Source organism: Podarcis gaigeae (assembly GCF_964106915.1).
Source record: "Podarcis gaigeae genome assembly, chromosome: Z".
In the NCBI taxonomy this organism is placed as follows: domain Eukaryota; kingdom Metazoa; phylum Chordata; class Lepidosauria; order Squamata; family Lacertidae; genus Podarcis; species Podarcis gaigeae.
The window spans coordinates 46,372,500-46,392,952 of NC_139691.1; the positions used below are offsets into that span (position 1 = coordinate 46,372,500).

Here is a 20,453-nt window from a genome sequence, read left to right on the forward strand (position 1 = left end):
AAGGAAGAGTCCATGGCAGAGAGAAGTCCAGAATTAGAGCCAGGAGCTGAAGCAAGAGAGGAGGGAGGCGAAGAGGCAGATATGAGTCTGGCTGGAGAAGAGCCATGGGTGTCTCCCTCTCCTCTTGAGATGTGAATGCTCTGCAATCCCTTCATCCTGGGTCAGGTTGTATATATGTGTAAGTAAACCATATATCCTAAAGACACCACAGTCTCTGCTACACAGACTCCTACACCCTTCTCTATCCTCCATGCACATAAACAAGCATTATTGGAGTTTATGGACACATTCCAGCCAGCCAAAAAAGACCCAAGGAGGGAGCAAAGGGGGTTGCTTAGGGTATGGGATATGACCTGGGAAGAGCCCTGAGGGCCGGTTAGAGAGGATTGGATGGCCACAATTGCCATCCCCAACCTCTGAGGTTCCCCAACTCTCCCCACTGGCTATACTCTCTCTCTCCTTTTTCTTCTTTAATATATTTATTTATTATGAATCCAGGCATAGATAGCTCTATTTAGCTATAATCCATGTTCCGATGAAGGATTTAGGCATTCTATTAAAACAGATTTTCCAGCAGACATTGCAGAATCTGCCAAAGTAATTGTGGGATAAGCAGCCTCATATAACCAACATGCTTAACCATAATGCATGAAGGGGTTAAGACCATAGAGTAAGCTGTCCTGCCAGGCTTCGCTAGGTCAAAGCTTGCTCACCTTGGCAGGAAGGGTTATCAAACTCTTTGTTTTCACTCTTTTCCACAATGTGAACCTCCACAAAGAGGATCAATGCTGGATGCCCAAAGTTTAATCTTTGTGGGTTAAGCAAGCCATCTTTGTGTTTCTATATAAATAATTTGGAAACAGTTACCATTTTGGAAACTAAGTTTTACTGTCTGTCTTTTCTTAGGGCTGTAAGGAAAAACGCACAAATCTAACAATTGAAAAGTTTGTAACTAAGCCATTTTTAACTTACCAAATGTGTGGTCTTTTCTATGCTAAGGGGACTTTGGAAATGACTTAGGAGGAGATATTTTAAAGGTCTACCAGCCTAATTTTCCATTCTTTACTTTGCCGCATGTTTTGTGATTTGAAATCTCTGCTGAGGCTCTCTTACCAAAGAGTAAAGGTAAAGGTAAAGGGACCCCTGACCATTAGGTCCAGTTGTGGACGACTCTGGGGTTGCAGTGCTCATCTCGCTTTACAGGCTGAGGGAGCCGGCGTACAGCTTCCGGGTCCTCTGGCCAGCATGACCAAGCCACTTCTGGCGAACCAGAGCAGCGCACGGAAATGCCGTTTATCTTCCCACCGGAGCGGTACCTATTTATCTACTTGCACTTTGACATGCTTTCAAACTGCTAAAGAGTACAACCAAAGAGTAATTGACCCAAACCTGGATCTAGGCACCCAGGGGATTCTCCTTTTATTTTACTATATCTAGCATTTTTCCTTTTAGCCAAACCAAATCCAACACTAATAGGCAACCTTTTGGCTCATAGCTCCCCATCAGCACCATGTCAATTCCTAGATCCCGCCCCCCCCCCCCATTTATTTCCAATTCTGGTACCCGTGGCCATGGCAACATACACTGAAACCTTTCAAGCAGAACAGAACTGACAATCACTTTAACAGCACAAAATACCTGAGTTTGGGGTGTGTAGGGGGAGAGAAGCACAAAGAGGCAGCTGTTGAAATTAAAAGCTAATGACTAGAAAACAGCTGGAAACAAATCAAGAGGTGATCACGTGATCTTCACTTGCTGGTTCTCATTTGGTTTTCTTTCCTTTTCCTCTCCCTGATCCTAGCTGGTTGGGTATGTTAATGTTTCACGAGAAGGCATGTTTAAAGCCAACAATTCTAGGGTGGGGGGCAGGGAGGGACTGACTTATATTGCCAGTTTTGCCATTTGAAAATAATACATTTCACAGCAACATTCAAATTTGTGCTTGGAATTGTGGAGAGAGGTGCAACGCCACACTAAAAAACAAAACAAAAACCTTATACCTCTCAAGTTGTTAATTAATAAATTGATTATTTTTGTATACTGCCCTTCATCTGAAGATCACAGGGTTGTTCACAACATAAAAATACAAAATGAAAACACAGAATACAATTAAAAAAACTAAAGCAAAACAAACCAATAACCCCTTCCCCCAACAGAAACATTTAAAAGGCCATGGAATGTTAATGAGCCAAAGGCCTGGTTGAAGATAGGCATTTTTGCATAGCTCCTACAGATATGTACAAAGGAATCAGATGAGCCTCCTTGGGGAGAGCATTCCACAAATGGGGGGGCCACTGCAGAAAAGCACTGTTCTCATGTTGCTGCCCTCATGACCTCTCTTGAGGGGAGGCACCCGAAGAAGGGCCTCAGGGATGGTTTATATGGAGAGAGACGGTCCTTGAGGCATTGCGGTTCTGAGCTGCTTAAGGCTTTATAAGTCAAAACCAGCACTTTGAATTGGGCCCAGAAATTAATTGTCCCAGTGAGCAACCTGGCTGCCAAATCCTGTACCAGCTGGAGTTTCCGAACTGTCTTCAGTGGCAGCCCTACATATAACGTGCTGCAATAACATAACCTAATGCATCAATGTTAGGCTACTGCTGTCCAGATACAGCTGAAACTGATGGAAGGCACCGCAATTGCAGAACAAACATTTTATGGCACTACTAAATGTGGCTGTTCCACAGATTGACTCAGTCAAGTGAACACATATGAAGGAAGGCCAAGTAAACTGGTCCAAAGCTGTTGGAAGCAACGGTAAATTAATCAACACAGAGTTTTCTTTATAAACAGAATAAAAATTTGCTGAATAAAATAGACTTGTTCAGAAACAGCATAGTTAAAGAGCATACACAGAGTGCTCATAGCAGCTATCTGACTCTTCACAGAGGCACAGTCTTAGTTGCTGATTTACTGGAGTCCTGGAGCCACTGTGTCTGCCTTAGCTTTACATTCACAGCAACGCATTACAACAACAGCGCAGACACTACACTGGGCCTGCCTGCAAACAGGATACAAATTTATAGAGAGAAGGAGTCATCCTGTAGATGAGTTACAATGATTCAGCAGTTTGCTGTTAACAGTTAGCCGGCTTGAATGATTGTGTAGGCCTTGTAGGCCTTACTGCTGCTTCTTCTCTCAAGATGCTTTGTCTCATGACATTATGTACCAATAGTTACACTTTGAATGTAATGGTAATGACCTGGTAATGAATCAGCAGCTAGTGTAGGTCTTTAAGCAGGGGTATCTGTTTGCCCCAGCCTCTGAATCATGGGACTCCTACCTCGCTCGGTTCGACTGCTACCTCCAAGCAAATGAGCTGACAAGAGGGTCTGCAGAGCAGAAGCGGGGCCTCTTCCTTCAGCCTTTGTGGCCCCGAAGTGTTCACGATGGCCCGAGCATTGGTTGCGCCTCTAGCAGTCTAGGCAGAGCCGTGGGACATGATTCAAGAGAAGCTCTGCAACCACTACGTGCCAAAACCATCCAAGATTGCTGCCTGCCATGCGTTTTACCACCGGAACCAGGCAGAGGGGGAGTCAATCAGTAACTACACCACTGCCCTCAGACAGGCTGCCATGCACTGTGAGTTCTGAGACTTAGACGATGCCCTGATGGATCAAATCGTCTGGGGGTCCGGGACATCCATCTGCAACGGCGTCTCCTCGCCAAGCCAGACCTCACGCTGCAGAAAGCCATTGAGGAGGCCGTGGCCTCGGAAGCTGCTGAACGCTCCGCCCAGGAAATCCACAAGGCCAGTAGCCCGTATTTAGAAGACTATGTTCACTGGACAAACTGCACATGTAAAGCTGTATGGTGAATAGGGTCAATTAATATGCTTATGTGCCTTACTGAAACCAATAAGGGTATTGCTGTATGTAATGGAACCACTATGATTGTAACTAATGCCTTATTATGTATTGTTATGTATTGAAGTTCTCACCCTGGCCACCAGGAGTATCATGTATATAGTTTTCACTCAGGTCCACGTCAGTTACTTTAGGCAGGAAATCCTGGGTTGTTGTTGCTACCATGTTGACAGCCGGCTGCCTATAAAAGCAGGCCGGCTGAGCTGTTTGCTCTTCAGTTCTGTTCCAGCTTACAAATAAAGAGCTGCTTTGGAGAAATCACTGCATCGTCTACTATGTCTACGCACTATTCAACAGGTATGGTTTGCTGCTGGGATGTCAACCCCGTTAGTAATTGTGTGGCAGGTTTCTGCACTATTTGTGGTTTCCAGATCAAGCAACAGGGAAGCCCCACAAAGGGTGCATTGCAGTAGGCCAGTCCTAAAGTTATACAGAGTGCAGGGATGGAGACACAGGACTGTAGGCAGCTGCCTTATCCTGACTTAGACCAATGGTATATGCTGCTCAGTACTGCCTACATTAGTGGCTCTCCAGAGCATAGGACATCCCCAAGCATATCTGGAGATGCCAGGATTTGAACCTGGGTCTTTTTGCATATAAAGCAGGTGTTCCACCACTGAACAAAACCTGCTGTGGTTCTCCCCACCGCACCCTTTCTCCCTCTCCTAGATTCATAGTTTGGGTTTTACTTCTTGTCACTCTGAATGTGTTGTAGCACTATATCCTGTAGAGATTTAAAGTGAGACGATAGGATGACATGTTGCACAACAGCCCCCAAATGGGAGCATCATTAGTGCCAGGAACCTCTTTGACAATGGGATTAATCCAAGAGCAAGAGACCTCTGTTAGTATTGCTGCCCAAACTCCTTGCGAAGGAGATGGGATGTCATTTGTGCTTCTGTTTCTAAAGCCTCTCTTTTTCCTTTGCCACACTGGTGCACGTGAAAGAGTTGTCACTCACTGTCACCCAGCTAATACTAGCCTGTTCTTTCTCTGGAGAGTTGGCTTTTCTGAAGCAATATCTTCCCTTTCTCTTTTTCCATCTTCAGGCATTGGGGGGCGGTTGTGAAAGAGAACATTTGGGTTGTCTTCCACTGACTTTCATTTTTGCATATATTTTGTACATTCTCCTCTCACTGTGCACAAACGCTTCGTTGTTCTCATTGTTCCACGATTTCGGGGTTAACATATTATTACTTATTAACATATTGTTACTTGTTATTATTTGTTAGGCTTGTTAGTTTCTTCTTACCCAAAGGTTTCCAGGAGATTTCAAAACAGTTTAAAACATAAGTATGTTATACAGTTAGTAAATTATACATAACATTAACAAACTCATACAAAATGCCTACAATTCATGTTCAGTATATATACAATATATTCCTCCTATATACATAAAAGCAGCTCTGATCCAGCTCCTGTTCCCGTGCAAGCAGCAACGCTGCCTAGAAAGAACAGCCCGATCCCACTCCTACTTGCCTGCAAGCAGGATCAGGCTGGGGGGAGGCGGCAGTGACATCCCTTGCCCCCTTGCCTGCTTGCTTGCCCAGCCTTCCCTCACTCAGCTCCTCCGAAGCTGGAGGAGGGGTTGTTGCTGTTGTGGCTGCGGCAGCAGAAGGACCCAGCATTGGAGAGTGGCAGGTGCCTGCTCGCTTGCTGCCCAACCCACCTTCCATCACTCTGAAAATGGAAGTGTGGCAATCAAAACAGAAGTTATACTCAGAACATAGCACGTTCTGCTTCCGATAAAAGTTCAAAAACCAGAACACTCATTTCCGGGTCTGAAGTGTTCGGGTTCCAAGTAGTTCGAGAACTAAGCAACACTGTGTTGCTCCACTCTCTTTCTACATGGATGCGCCAACCTCCCCTTCTAAACTAAAACTTCAGTATTCAGGTTAAATTGCCGTGTTGGCACTTTGCGATAAATAAGTGGGTTTTGGGTTGCAGTTTGGGCACTCGGTCTCTAAAAAGTTTGCCACCACTGGACTAGATGATCCTTGGGGTCCTTTCCAACTCTACAGTTCTATTATTCTGTGTTACCCCGATGAGCCCCCACATGCCAAAACCAGCCCAGGCCCTCTTGCTGGTATTTGATGCTGCTTCTATTAGCTGTTGCTCTCCGGGTGGTCATTTGGTGTGAGGTGGTTGCCCTGGGCATGGAGGCCCTGGACTTCAGCTCCAAGGCTTAGTGATAGCTGCAATGCTGTCTGGAGGTGAGGCAGGTGACTACCTGCAAGTTAGCACAAGAGGAAGCAAAATGGTGTCGTTCATGTGTTGGTTGGGCTCCAACTCCCATCAGCTCCAGCCTGCATAGCCAAAGGTTGAGAATAATGGGAGTTGCAGTCTGGCAACACCTGGAGAACACCAAGTTGCCTCCCCCTGAGATAGCTGGTCTTTTGAGCATTGGAACCTCATCTTTAGAACACTCTCCCCAATCAATTTTAGCAAGTAGCACCTCAAGTCCTGATATGAAAAGGCAATTGTAACATGTTGTTGTTGTTGTTGTTACTACCACTGCTATCTCGGTCATTTGAGCAGTTCTTCTGCTTCATGATTCTATGATTCATTACTGGAGTGGTTCTTGGATATAGAAGCTGCTGTTTAATTGACTCTAGCTGCCGCCTGTTGTTAATTTCTGCTCTGCTAGTACTGTATTAATTGTTTACATATTTTATTTGAATGTCAGGCACTTTCATGTGGCAGTTTGCTACAGACTGCTCACACGTGCAAGTTCTGTACACTGTCCACATGACATTGTCCTCATCAAAACACATCCAATATTACTTTCACATTTAATCTGGGTTTGCTCCCCTCATTGACATTCCAATATATATTTTCAAACACACATGTACACATACACATCTGGATGGCATCAGGTTGCAGAAGGCAGGGCAGTATCTTCCTTTCAATCAGGGATGGGGAGCCTGTTGTCCTCCAGATGTTGCTAGACAAGCAATCTCATAATCCCCGACCATCAGCCATGCTGGCTGGGGCTGATGGGCGTCTCAGTCCAACATCTGGAAAACCAGACGTTTCTCCATCCCTGCCTTAGAAATTAAGGAACAGCAACTCTTGACCTTAACATCTGCCTCTGTGCACCCTCTTGCCCAGTGAAACCTAAAACCAAACTTTCCCAACCTGGTGCCCTCCGGATGTTTTCGATTACAGTTCCAATCAGGCCCAGGGCAAATAGGTGTTGTCACCCAAAACAAAAGAGAGAACAAACTAGGGAAAGGTTGGCTTCACGTTAACAACTGTGGTCCCTGATGTGAGCCTGACGCTTGTGAAACTTTCACATCTTGGACAGATTCCTCTTTAAGATGAGTGAATTTGCCTTGGGACCCAGAACTTGAAGATTTCCTTGCTGCCCCTAGATGAAAGAATAAAACTGAGCCCTGGAGCCCAACCAAAGCATTTCCTGCTCTGTTTTTTATTTGCAGCCATGTATGAATTATTCCAGGGAGGATGCATGACTGAGAAATGGAGATGCAGCTGAAGGATCAGTCAGAAAGGCATGACACTTGGCAGGTCCACAGCACACGGTTGAAGTGCTCAGGTTGATGATACAGCCCAAGTTTAATGTGCTTCTCAGAATCTTAGCCAGTCTTTGGAAAAGTGAGGTAGGGACAGGATGGGGGTGGGGGTGAGAATGAAGCTTGCCGGGTGGATTTTGTTTCATGTGCGCGGCCCAAATGGTTGCTGCTGCCTTTGAGGCTGAAAGAGAAACTGGCTCTGATCATTATGTGCATCATTGAACATATATGAGCACAACAGGATGTATCCAGTTTGGTGCTGAGTCTAAGTCACTTGGTGGTATACTTCTGTTCACAGAATGTTTTTTGCCGGTGCAACATTGCTGTGCAAAAGAAAGCATGTTTGTAGTTTTATATATGTGGTATTAAGTGGAATTTTCTAATGCACTTCTACAAAAATTCAAGAAAGTTTTTTTTAAGCATAAGTAGGTTGCTGGTAGATTGGTTGTGCAATAGATTCCACAATTTGATGCACAACACGTTCCCACTGCTAGTCACAATGGTTCGGCTCTGCCTCCACAGTCAGAGGCAACATTGCTTCTGAATACCAGTTGCTACATAACATAGGAAGGGAGACTGCTCTTGTGTTCAGGTCTTGCTTGTGGATATCCCATAGGCATCTGGTTGGCTGCTGTAAGAACAAGGTGTTGGGCTAAACTGGCCTGATCCAACAGGGCTTTTCTTATGACCACTAGTGTGTTACACAACATTAAAACTCACCAGTCCACTTGTGATAGCAGAGAATGCTGGATGCAGTCCATGGTGCTCAGACTGGTGATTAAGATGGCAATGGTCCATTAGAACACCTGAAGCACTGGCTCACCAGTCTGTCCCTGCCTACCTGCCTGCCTGCCTGCCTGCCTGCCTTCTTACTTAAAACTAGTCAGGGTGTGGTTCTGTCTTTCCTTAGCCCTTGCACCACCTACTGTTGGCCTCCCTACTTTCCACCCTGTCAAGTGGTAATGTCTTCTTCTTTGCAGAGGACTTCTGTCTGCTTGAAGGTATTGCCCATTTGAAGGGCTCTGCTCAGTTTGGTTTAAAGATAAAGAGTCATAAGAAGGGAGAGCAGCAGGGGCCTTGCAGCTGCCTGTCAACAATGAATGCCTGGACAGCAGACAGAGCAAGCACCAGCTCATAGTCTTCCCCACCATCATGAGATTGTATTTCTATTTAACTCAGAGATGGGGAACCTTTGGTCTTCCAGACATTACTGGACTCCACCTCCCATCTCCCCCCAACCACTATGGCCAATGATCAAGGTCCAGGAGTTCTGCCAACATCTGGAAGGCCACAGGTTCCCCACTCCTGATTTAAATGATGATAATAATTTCTAAATTTGCACCATGCACACTTAATGCAATTCTATGCAGATTTGTGTCCTTTTTGTTGTTCTTGTTTTGTTAACATTAAAGTTTTGCAGTACCTTTGGGGGGCTTTTGGGGGGGTAGGGTGGGATGCAATGCATAAGTGGTCACACTTCTAGCATTTCTTATAGCCCAGTGTTGTCTACGACAAGTGGATTCTCAAAATCTCTGCGGAATGATACCTGGTTAACTGGCAATTTTAGGGACTGGAGCTGGGACCTTCTGCATGCAGCTCTACGATCTATCACCCAGCTGTAGATCTTTCTGAATCATGTCATATGCAGAGCCAAGTAACTGATCCATCGAGCCCAGTGAACTGTATATTCTCTGCCAGGGTCTCACCAGCTCTGCTATTGACACCCTTTTTGTTCATTTCATTAGCAATGAAATGTTGTACTGAATCAATCAAGATGTAAAACTGTGTGCCATTACTTTTTACTCCAGTACAAGAAACTAAGAAAAGGCCATGGATATTTTGGAATTTCCATTTTCTTCTTCAGCATTGAAAGCAAGCAAGCAAGCCTTATGGGATGTCTTTTAGCTCTGGCAGACTCAAGCTAAGGCAGGTTTTCTACAGCTACAGTCTCCCTCTCATGATTTCCTCTATGCTGAGTTCAAGCCCTTTCCAGCAACCTAAATTGCAAGCATCCTTTTCCCGATGCAACCATTTATTCCGCTCATCTGGCCTGCTCACTCCCCACCCCTCACAAAGTTGGCAGTTAGACATCTCTTCCCCCACCCCACCCCCGCTGCATCGCCTGGTACTGTTTCGAGCAGGAAACCTGCTAAAGAGCACCTGTTTTCCATTTTGACCTGCAAATAACAAAACACTATCAGCTGGCAAAGATAATTACTCACTTGTCAGAGCAAGTGCTACTGCTTGATTTGCCACTCTGCACACACAATATCAGCACCACCTTAAGTCAGGATGTATTAAGCAATTCTTGGTCACGTGCCCCAGTGTGTGAACAGACACATGCTGTGCTGTTGCATTAGATGGCAGGCTGCATACATAAAAGGAAAGATAGCAGATACTGTATAGACCAAGGACTTGCACTGCTGATAGGCTGTCCTTTTCCGAGTTGATAATGCAGCTAATGCCTTGGGTGGGTTGGCCATCACTTGGCATGCCACAGCAACTAATGACAGCAAAATAGGGGAAAATCAATAGGGGAGAAACTCTTTCAGTTCAAGGGCAACATTCCCACGCGGACAACATCCCAGGGACCATAGTGGATGTGGCCATACACATACCCTCTTCCTTCCTCCATTCAGGCAAGAGACATCATCCCAGTTGAATGAAACATTCTAGCTGGGTACAATCTTGAGGGCCAGACAGAGGGAGGTAGAGGGCCACATTCAGGCCCGAGGTTTCACACCCCTGTGCATAGATAGGGTTTACTCCTCCATGAATTTGTAGAAACCTTCACAGGCTTGGTTGCTCATTTCTGTAGAAGCCTGGAAAGAGAATACATTCCCTGCCCCTTTGGAAGAGGGCTTGCACATATGAAATACCCTGGTATCATGTAGCATCATATCAACAATCTGAGGAAGTGATGAAATCTGCAAGGAACATCTTCATCATCACCATCATTTATTTGCATGCTGTATCTCCTTGTTAAATCCAGGCCCGGGTGAGGCAGGGGAGAGATTTTTTTTTTTTTTAGTTTATAACTTTATTATAACAAAACTCCTGCCCTGGACCTCAGACAAGTTCTGCTTAGGCCTGGTTAAGCCACACTCAAGGCAGTTTACAATAAAGATTACAAAAATTAAGTAGCAGTAAAAATAAATGAAAACAATAAGTATACAATCAAATTAGACAATCCCCACATGATTCATAGTAAGGTCTAACAACAGATATACAAACAAACAAAACAATATGATAACAGGAACTAATGAAGCACCTACAAAATTAAATCTTGACCCCCTACAAAAAAACTCCTAAATAATACCCCACCCTGATAATCTCTGGGCATCCTCAGCGTCAGGTTCTGCAGCACTCACGAGTATGATGGTCTCTAGGCCACTTCAGTAGCAGCTTATGTGGCAGGAATCCCTTAGCTCCAGCCTGCTGCCTCTCACTGATAGATCACTGCCTCTATAAATGGCTTGGTGGGTGGGACAAAGCCACTATGTCAGCTTCCCCACAGGTGTGTTGCTGTTGCTTACTGGAAGGCTATGATGGAGGAAAGATGGCTTTGGTGCAAACCCACTGACCGAAGCACCAGATTAGCTCTGCTGGTGTGCTTACCCTGTACGAAACTCCCTTCCATTTTGTCCCGTCTCTCTCCCTGCATGATCACCAGCTGCACACCCTCCAACATTTCTTTGATAAAAATAGGGATGTCCCGTTCCATAATGATAATTTTACTATTTATACCCCACACATCTTATTGGGTTGCCCCAGCCACTTGAGCAGCTTCCAACATATATAAAAATATAATAAACATTAAACATTTAAAAAAACTGGGGTTCAGGGGTTGGATAACTCCATACCCTCCAAAATTAATCCAATGAAAATAGAGACATCCTACCATACCCTCCATCATTTCTCCAATGAAAATAGGGACATCCTAAGGAAAAGAGGGACATTCCGGGATCAAATCAGAAACCAAAATGGCTTCTCTAAATCAGGGATGTCCCTGGAAAATAGGGACCCTTGGGGGGGTCTGCAGTTGACTAGGATCAGGTAGTTAATCTATTCCTTTTTGGCTAGGCAATGACAGCAAAGAAGGAGCAATTTGAATGATAAGCAGACACAGAAAATGTGAACAGACTCAGAAGTCAATTTTCTTGGAGAACATTGTGCCTGCTCCTCCACTACCCACCCCAGAAAGCACAGCAGAAACCACAAACCAGAAATGAGTGACTATTTGGTGCAACCCTAATTCTAACCCTGGTGATATATCAATTCAATGTTTCAACTTTGGGTGATCAAGAATGCCGAAAAAGTAAGGTAAGACACAGTTATGGCAAAGGATCACTTTGTTGCCTTTGGAAGCATGAGGGTACAAAGTATTAAGAAGATAATGTATTAGAACTGATATGGGGGACCTGTGGCCCTCCAGATGTTGCTGGGCTGTGATTCATCACTGCTGACTATTAGCTGTGCTATCTGGGACTGAAGGGAGTTGGAGTCCAGCAACATCTGGAGGGCTACAGGCTCCCCATCCTTCAGACATCAAGGCAGGGTATATCCAAGTTCTGTCAAGGCAACATGAAGCAACAAGAGGCTTCCAGATGTACAGCTAAAAGTGGAGCTGGAACAAGGTTTGAACATTGCTCCAGCAGCAGATAACCCAAGACGGAGCCTTAAATGATGATGATGATAATAATAATAATAATAATAATAATAATAATAATAATAATTAATACTCTCCCCGGCCTGAGCCAGGCTCAGGGTTGCTAACACCAGTAAAATTACAATAAAAACATAAGGGGGGGGGACAATTTAAAATACAGGTTAAAATGCAGTCTCGTTTTAAAAGTAGCCCATGGATCAAAACCATAAGGGGAAGGAAAACTTAAGGGTCAGACTGAGTCCAGACCAAGGGCCAGGCGGAACAGCTCTGTCTTACAGGCCCTGCGGAAAGATGTCAAGTCCCGCAGGGCCCTAGTCTCTTGTGACAGGGCATTCCACCAGGTCAGGGCCATTACTGAAAAGGCCCTGGCCCTAGTTGAGACCAATCTAACCACCTTGTGACTTGGGGCCTCCAATGTGTTATCATTTGCGGACCTTAAGGTGGACTCCGCAGGGCATACCAGGAGTGCAGTTCAGCTCTACCTTCAATGGGAGAAGCCTCCTTAGTTAAAGGGGGAGAATTTCATGTTTCAGCAGACATTGCCTCCAACAGCAGAGGGCAGGCAGGGTCCTCAGGGAGGGAGGGTTCCAGTGTGGCTTTCTCCTTAGGCCAGAGGGGTGCTTGCAGAATGAGCAAAGGGAACATCCAAAGCCAACTCTGAAGGTACCCCCCTCTCACTCTCTGACTCGTCTTCTAAATCCCAGCCTTGTCCCCTCCCTCAACCCACAACAAGTGATGCCACAGCAAGGGAGTAGCAGAAATCCCCACAGCCCAGTGGGAAAACTATAGCCTTAAAAAAGTGGCACCATCAAACCAATCCGAAGGAAGCATCACTGCATTCTGCAGCACACTAATGGAATCATGCCAACCACTTGTGTGCACGTACAATTAGCAGGCCCATTCTCAATGCTATGGTTGGCACCATGCTTGATGGCCACACAAGCCGTTCCATGATGCAGCTTTGTGTGTTGGGCTGAAGGGACAACTGCAAGCAAGGACTTCGTGGGTGCTAGTTATTGTGCAAACATTATTGCCAAGGCAACGTCACTCCAGCTTTTTGGGGGTACATGTGGAGAAGGGTTTTTTTTGCCCCGGTATACACAGTGCAGCTTCCAAGTAAGGCTGGATACAAATGCTCCTACGCAATACAAAGATTTTGTTTTCCCTGACACTTTAACAGGAGAGCAAACTGCAATTAATATACCCCATTAAAGCAGACAGCACCCAATTAGTTATCATCCATTTTCAGACTGGGAATCTAGATGCACAAAAAGGAGAGAAAAAAGTGGAGGGGGTGAAGCCATGGAGCCAGCTTCTTATTCAAAAGGAAAATACATTCAAAACTACAGGTTTTCAAAGACACATTTAACTCACAATGGCACGGATACTCACTTGGCCTTTAATGTGAAATGGAGTGTTAATTTTTTCTCTGTCACCTCTTAATTGCTTCCTTATTATACTGTTCAAGCAGTTAATTGCTAGACAGAGTGAAGGAGTGTTTGCCGGGAAAAGGAAATGCCACAGAAAGCAGCGCAGTGGAGTAATTGGGTTTGATATAACATTCATTGCAGTATTACTTTTAATGGCATCAACAACATTAAGTGGCAAAGCTAAATTGTTTTTCTAACATGAGGTGGGGGTTGGGGTGGTGAGTTGAAGGAAGTGGAAGCAAAAGACTGAAGCAGGAACATAGTGTGATGGGCTGCCATTTCGAATTGTTTTTAAAATATCTATGCACCAATCTGTTGTGCATAGGTGAGCATGATGACCAGCTGTGCTGGAATATGGAGAGGGGAGGGTAATGTGCATGCAAATTTGTATCCATTTGAAAGCAATGCAGTGTGGGAACTGTATGTATGGTATACCCTGCTTTCCAGCCAAGATGGTCTCTCAGAGCAGGTTGCCATTCAAGTGCATGTAAAAGGACATCAGGAATATGGAGATGGCACACTCAAAGTAGTGTTTTCCCAACAGAGACAGTGCCTCTGCCTCTGCTTTCTCCATGCTTGAAGCTAAGAATGTAGGATTGTTGTTGTTGTTATTATTATTATTTATCATTATTATTATTATTATTATTATTATTATTATTATCACCTTCTAAACAACCATCTCAAAGCAATTTACAGATACGATGATTAAAAATGGTTGAAAACACAGAAAAACAACGGATAGGTTTAAAATAAGACCAAAGGCTAAGACGAAGGAACATAAGAAGAGCTGGCTGCTGGATAATGCCATAGAACCATCTAGTCGAGCATCCTCTTCTTACAGTGGCCAAGAAGATGCCTAGCTGGGAAGCCCAGAAGCAGGACCTGATTGGAACAACATTCTTTCCAGCTACGATTGCTAGTAACTTTTATTCAGAAGCATACTGCTTCCAACTGTGTAGACAGAACATATGAAGCATCGTTGGTCATCACTGATAGCCTTTGCACTGATAGCCTCTTTTAAAACCCTCCAAGTTGATTGCTTTTCCAATCCAGTAAATTTCTGAGGAGTCTTGGAGTACAGGACAGGAGAGGTAGTGACAGCAGAGTGGGTACTTTTCACATGTCTTTAAGATTTTTGCATGCATTTGCTCCTAACACGTTCAAAGCTTCAATGCCTTTTAGAGTGAGCTCAAGGATTAGAGTATTTATGGTACGTCAAGCCTTCAGCACAATTGCTTTGAGTCTGTGGCATGCTGAGGTCACAGAATTTGGGGGACGTATTAAGTTCATAGCAAGTCAGCCAATGGTCCATTCAACTCAGCATTGTCTACACTAACTGAGAGCAGCTCTCAGTTTCAGATGGGTTCTCCTCTGGCGCCTCTTTAAGATGCCCAGTATTGAACCTGGGGCCATCTGCATGCAAAACAAATGCTCTACCACTGAGCCACAGCCAAGGCATTTCACTGGGTCAATCTCTGGCTTCTCCTCGTATGACTTAGGGATGCCTGCTTCCTGGGATCCTGCTGAGCCACTGCCAGTCTTTGTAAACAATGGTGAACAAGATGAACCAATGTCCTGACTTGATATAAAGAATCTTCCTATGTGAGGAGAATATATAAAACTTCCTTTTACCTACTGGTTAGTTGGTGTTGTGGTCCTGTGTTGATACTCTTGCACTTGGTGGTTTTTCTTTTGAAATAGTTTCAGAGGCATCTTTATTGCTTTGCTTTGTTGAACACTGCAGAAGCAGAGAGTAATAAGTTGCAAGGGAAGGCTTAGATGAAACAGGAAGCTGTGCTTGGACCACCAAGAAGCCTGAACTAGAAGCTTTCCTAGGGCACCAGTGTTGTCTCATCTGCTCTGCTCTGAGAAGTTAGGCTGAGCATCACTTTCTGGGTAGAAGCTGGAATTGCAGGGAGTACAGCCACTCCAGCCAAGAAAGTCTTCTTGTGGTGGTTCATTGGCTGAAGTCATAGGACACTACCTTCTGCCAAGTCAGGCTACTGGTTTATCTAGCTCAATCTCACCTACACTGACTGGCAGTGGCTCTCCAGAGTTTCAGACAGAGGGTCCAACTTGGAGATGCTGGGGACTGAACTTGGGATCTTCTGTCTGCAAAGTAGATTTTCTACCCCTGAGTCAAACATGGACCTCTCCCACAAATTCCCACTAGCCATTGCTCACTTTACCTGGTCAGTACCAGGCAGTAAGATCAATTCCTAATAAGAGACATCACATTAGGACTGTGCTCACCAAATGGGGGGGGGGGTGGACTAAATCCCCAGAATGTGAAGGGAGGGATTACATGCACTTACTTAAACAACAAAGCATGGATCACTGACTTTAATGAGGTTCATTGCAAGCTAAGTGCCAGTATTCAGAATTGGTATTATTTCTTCTGTCCTCTTATTTATTAAATGCATAGCAATTATTAATGCAGACAAAGCAAAGGAAACATTGAGATTGAAGAGCAACACTGCCCAACCACCACACTTAAAAATACATTGATATAATGGAGAGAACAAGAATGTTTGTCGAATTCAATAAGTACCGTTTTGGCAATGGACAATCCAGAGGGGGGCAGGAATGCTCCAGTTTGTAACTTTGCCTATTGGTGTTTAAACATGCAGATTAACTCATTAGTAAGGCTATTTTTACACTCTGTGATTTATTTATTTCCCATTTATATTTTAAAACAGCTGGCCTTCTCAACACACCCAAAAGACAAGCTACAACAGCAACTTGTGTTGAACCAAATAGGCTTGTCTCAGAAGAGAGTCTGTGCAGCATCAATTAAATAAAAAAAACACACCCACATTTCTCTCAGTTCAGAACTATTTTTCATAGTTTTGTTCCTTATTCATTGGTGTTAGGGACCAGCAGAGAAATTCCACAAACAGAGCACTCAAACATTGTAGCTGGGGAAATAGCTCAATGGTAGAGCCTCTATTTTACATGTGGAAGATCCCTGGTTAAATTCCCTGTACACTGGTACCTTGGGTTACATACACTTCAGGTTACATATGCTTCAGGTTACAGACTCCGCTAATCCAGAAATAGTACCTCGGGTTAAGAACTTTGCTTCAGGATGAGAACAGAAATCGTGCAGCAACAGCGAGAGGCCCCATTAGCTAAAGTGGTGCTTCAGGTTAAGAACAGTTTCAGGGAAGAATGGACCTCTGGAACGAATTAAGTACGTAACCAGAGGTAGCACTGTATCTTCAGACAGGGCTGTGAGAGGCTGCAGGTTCCATCGCCAGCATGTAACTTTTTTCTTTTTTTTTCTTAAGTCTTAAGAAAGCAGCCATCATTGTTAGGGATGAGTGAATCTGTCAGTTTGGGTTTCTCTCTCTCTCTCTCTCTCTCTCTCTCTCTCTCTCTCTCTCTCTGTCTGTTTTTCCAGACTTACAGTAAGTTCAGACCTCTGCATTTCCACCGTTTGTGATAATAAAAAAGGAAAAAGCCCTCCTGAAAATGTATCAGCATTCTAGCAACAGCTTCTGCTAATGTGCACATTTTTGCATGTAGTGCTGCCTAATATACACATTTTCAGATAAAATCACAGCGGACTTTGCTACCAAACTGCCATTTTGTCCTCACCCACAACCACTTCAAATTTGGTGATGATCTGTTCCTCCAGATCAGCAGCACAGCAATAGGCACCCGCGTGGCCCCACAGTATGCCAGCATCTTCATGGCAGATTTATAACATTTCCTCCAACCCACTTAAGCTTCTCTTGTACCTGCGATATATTGATGATATTTTTATTATCTGGACACATGGTCAACAGACCCTGGACACCTTCCACCAGACATTCAATGACTTTCACCCCCCCATCAACCTAACAATGAACCAATCTATGCTAGAAGTGCATTTTTTTTGGACACTACTATAAAAATACAGGATGGGCATATAGACACCACCTTATACCGTAAACCAACTGACTGACAAACATATCTACATGCTTCTAGCTACCATCCCAAACATACCAAACAATGCATTGTATATAGCCAGGTGCTACGTTACAGCCACATCTGTTCCAACTCTACAGACAGAGGCTCTCACCTAAGAGATCTACAGCAAACCCTTTTAGAACTAAAGTATCTGCCCAATGAAGTTAAACAACACATCAACAGAGCCAGACTGATACCCAGAGAGAACCTGCTGCAAGACAGACCCCCAAAAAGAAAATAACAGAACACCAATAGTAATCACATACAGCTCCCAAGCTAAAACAGTTCAACGCATCATCAGAGATCTACAACCTCTCCTAGACAATGACAGTTCTCTTTCTCAAGCTCTGGGAGGAAGACCTTTCATTGCCTACAGACAGCTACCCAATCTTAAACAACTCCTCACCCACAATAATACAACAGCCTGACTTAACATGGGCACTGGTACCAGAGCCTACCATAAACACCGTTACTGGCCTCAACAACATCAAACATACCATCTCAGGACTATTTAATTGCTCATCTTCTAACATTGTGTATGTCATCAAATGCCAGCAGTGCCCTTCAGCTCTATATATTGGACAAACAGGACAAATCCTACTCCAAAGGATAAATGGACATAAATCTGACATCAGGAATCACAAGACACAGAAACCAGTAGGAGAACACTTCAATCTCCCAGGACACTCTATACAAGATCTCAAAGTAACTGTCTTATTACAAAATAAATAAATTCAGGAATAGACTGGAAAGATAAGTTGCTGAATTGCAACTTATTTCCAAACCTAAAACCATGGAGAGACCTGGTCTGAATAGAGACATTGGATTCTTATCTTATTATATATGATAAAGCTATTTTTAGCCATCTCACCCCTTGCTTTTTCCTGCACGACCAATTGTAGTTGTTAACAGTCGTCAACAGGTTTACCACACCTATCAGCCAATCACCCATTCCCATCCCCCTTCTGAGTAATACCTCTCCCCACTCTCTCACTATATATAAGGGTCTGATGACTTCTGTTTCAGTGTATCTGAAGAAGTGTGCATGCACACGAAAGCTCATACCAATAACGAACTTAGTTGGTCTCTAAGGTGCTACTGGAAGGAATTTTTTTATTTTGTTTTGACTACGGCACACCAACACAGTTACCTACCTGTAATATTTTCACAAAGCAGTTTTCCTGCGTATGATGCATTTTGTATGTTACTTTAAACTACATATGAATTTGCCCTTATGCATGCGTTGAACCCAGCTCAGTAGTAGTTGAGAAGCCAGTGTAGATGTTTTAACAACAATGTTATGTTCTGCCAGCCAGATACTCCCATCAGCAGCCTGGCTGCTGCATTCTGCACAGGCAGGACCTTTTGGAACAGGCCCAAGGGCTGCCCCACATAGAGTGCACTGCAGTAATCCAGCCTTCAGGTTACCAAACACATGGACTCCCGTGAGCTTATTGCTACTCTGTCAGCCACCACAGGAGTGCAAAATTTATGCAAAAGGTTTGGGACAGAAATAGTTAAATAAGAACTAGATATTTTAAAAAAATAACCAGATGGCTTACCTGCGTCAAAATCCATTACCTTGACCTGCCCCTATTTTCCTTGATGAAGTCCCTTACCTAAACCTTTTCCCCGTCTACTTCCAATTTGCTATTGTTTAAGCAGCCCAAGAACATCCCACATAACCCTGAAATCAATTTAGTGAGGTCGTCCTTTTGTACAACAGTTTTTAAATCTGTGACATTTACATTTCTATAGCTTTTTTACTTTATTTAAGAGCCCCCCACAAAGGATAGAATATTTTTATATGAAGGAAATGTGGGGAAGAGAAGAGAACCAACCCTGAGCTCTGAAAATATGAAAATCATTTCCAAATTGGTTCAAGGATTTAAAATGTTTGGCGTTAAACGAATCTGTAATATGAGGAATTTCTTTGTGTGTCAAAGTTCTGACGCTTCCATTTTTAAAAAGTGTGCAGAAGGTCCTCATTATACCGTGAGCGAGTTGGTGGAGGCAATTTCTCATTCCATCCCATGAATTTATGTTCTTTCCCTCCAAGTTCTGAAAAAAAGAGCTAGAAATAATCTTTTCCTGACACTTCATTTCTTACAGATGTATTTATACGCAGAGCTTGATTGACTCCGAGATAATTCTGCACCTTCTTCCGAGGCCAAAGAAAGAATTTAGACATAATGATCAGCACCGTCATTGTCAAGATAATCAGTTGTCAAACTTTTGTGCAGCAGAGGAACCTGACTCATAGAATTACTTTAGAGGCTTAGAGCAATGGAGGAGCCCTGCTGGATCAGACTAAAGGTCCACTGAGGGAAGAAGCAGAACTCTTTTTCACCCAAAGGCCACAGACCCTTCCATAAGGATGTTGCCAAAGCTCAACAATTTTGCGAAACAAAAAACAAAAAAAGGTCAACAACTTTGCCAGGATGTTCACTTTTTGAAATATGGCAACCCTATGTTCCATAGGCCGGTAGTGGGTGCAACCAAAAACAATAGCAGACTGTGGCTCATATCAGTGCAAAGTAGGCTACATTCCAGGCATGCAGAAGGCATACTTCTCTGCAGACTCCTGCACATACATCTATCCAACTTCCATACAGACGGGCAAGAAGCATTGTCATAGTTCAAGGACTTGCTGCAGTCAGACAAAAGCATCTGAGAAAGGTGCAGAGTGGGGCCAGTGAGAGCTGTGGCCTCCTGAGGGCCAGGTAGGCCCCATCTGCACTATACATTTCTATTTTTTGTAATAATTTTAATTAAATTTTCCTGTTTTACAATTTCAAATAAACATTTTACAAACTTTTAAATATCCAATGACTTTCCTTCTTCTCTTTCCATGGTTCATTTTACAAACCACACATCCCTGCATATTTTACTATAACCATTCAAATCAATTTTCCACTTTTACATCCATCAAAAATTATTTACTCTGTTGAATTTATCTTAGTGCTGCCAGCGTTTTCAGCTGTATACAGTTATTTCCCAT

General features: G+C 43.8%; 1 long non-coding RNA gene across 1 annotated transcript; it reads left to right on the forward strand.

The window, feature by feature from the left end:
• The first annotated feature begins 722 nt into the window (after positions 1-722).
• LOC310836209 lies at positions 723-20,148 on the forward strand. The gene is made up of 3 exons (XR_014559922.1): positions 723-812; positions 907-948; positions 19,565-20,148. It is a non-coding gene; the product is annotated as an uncharacterized lncRNA (long non-coding RNA).
• Positions 20,149-20,453: the final 305 nt, after the last annotated feature.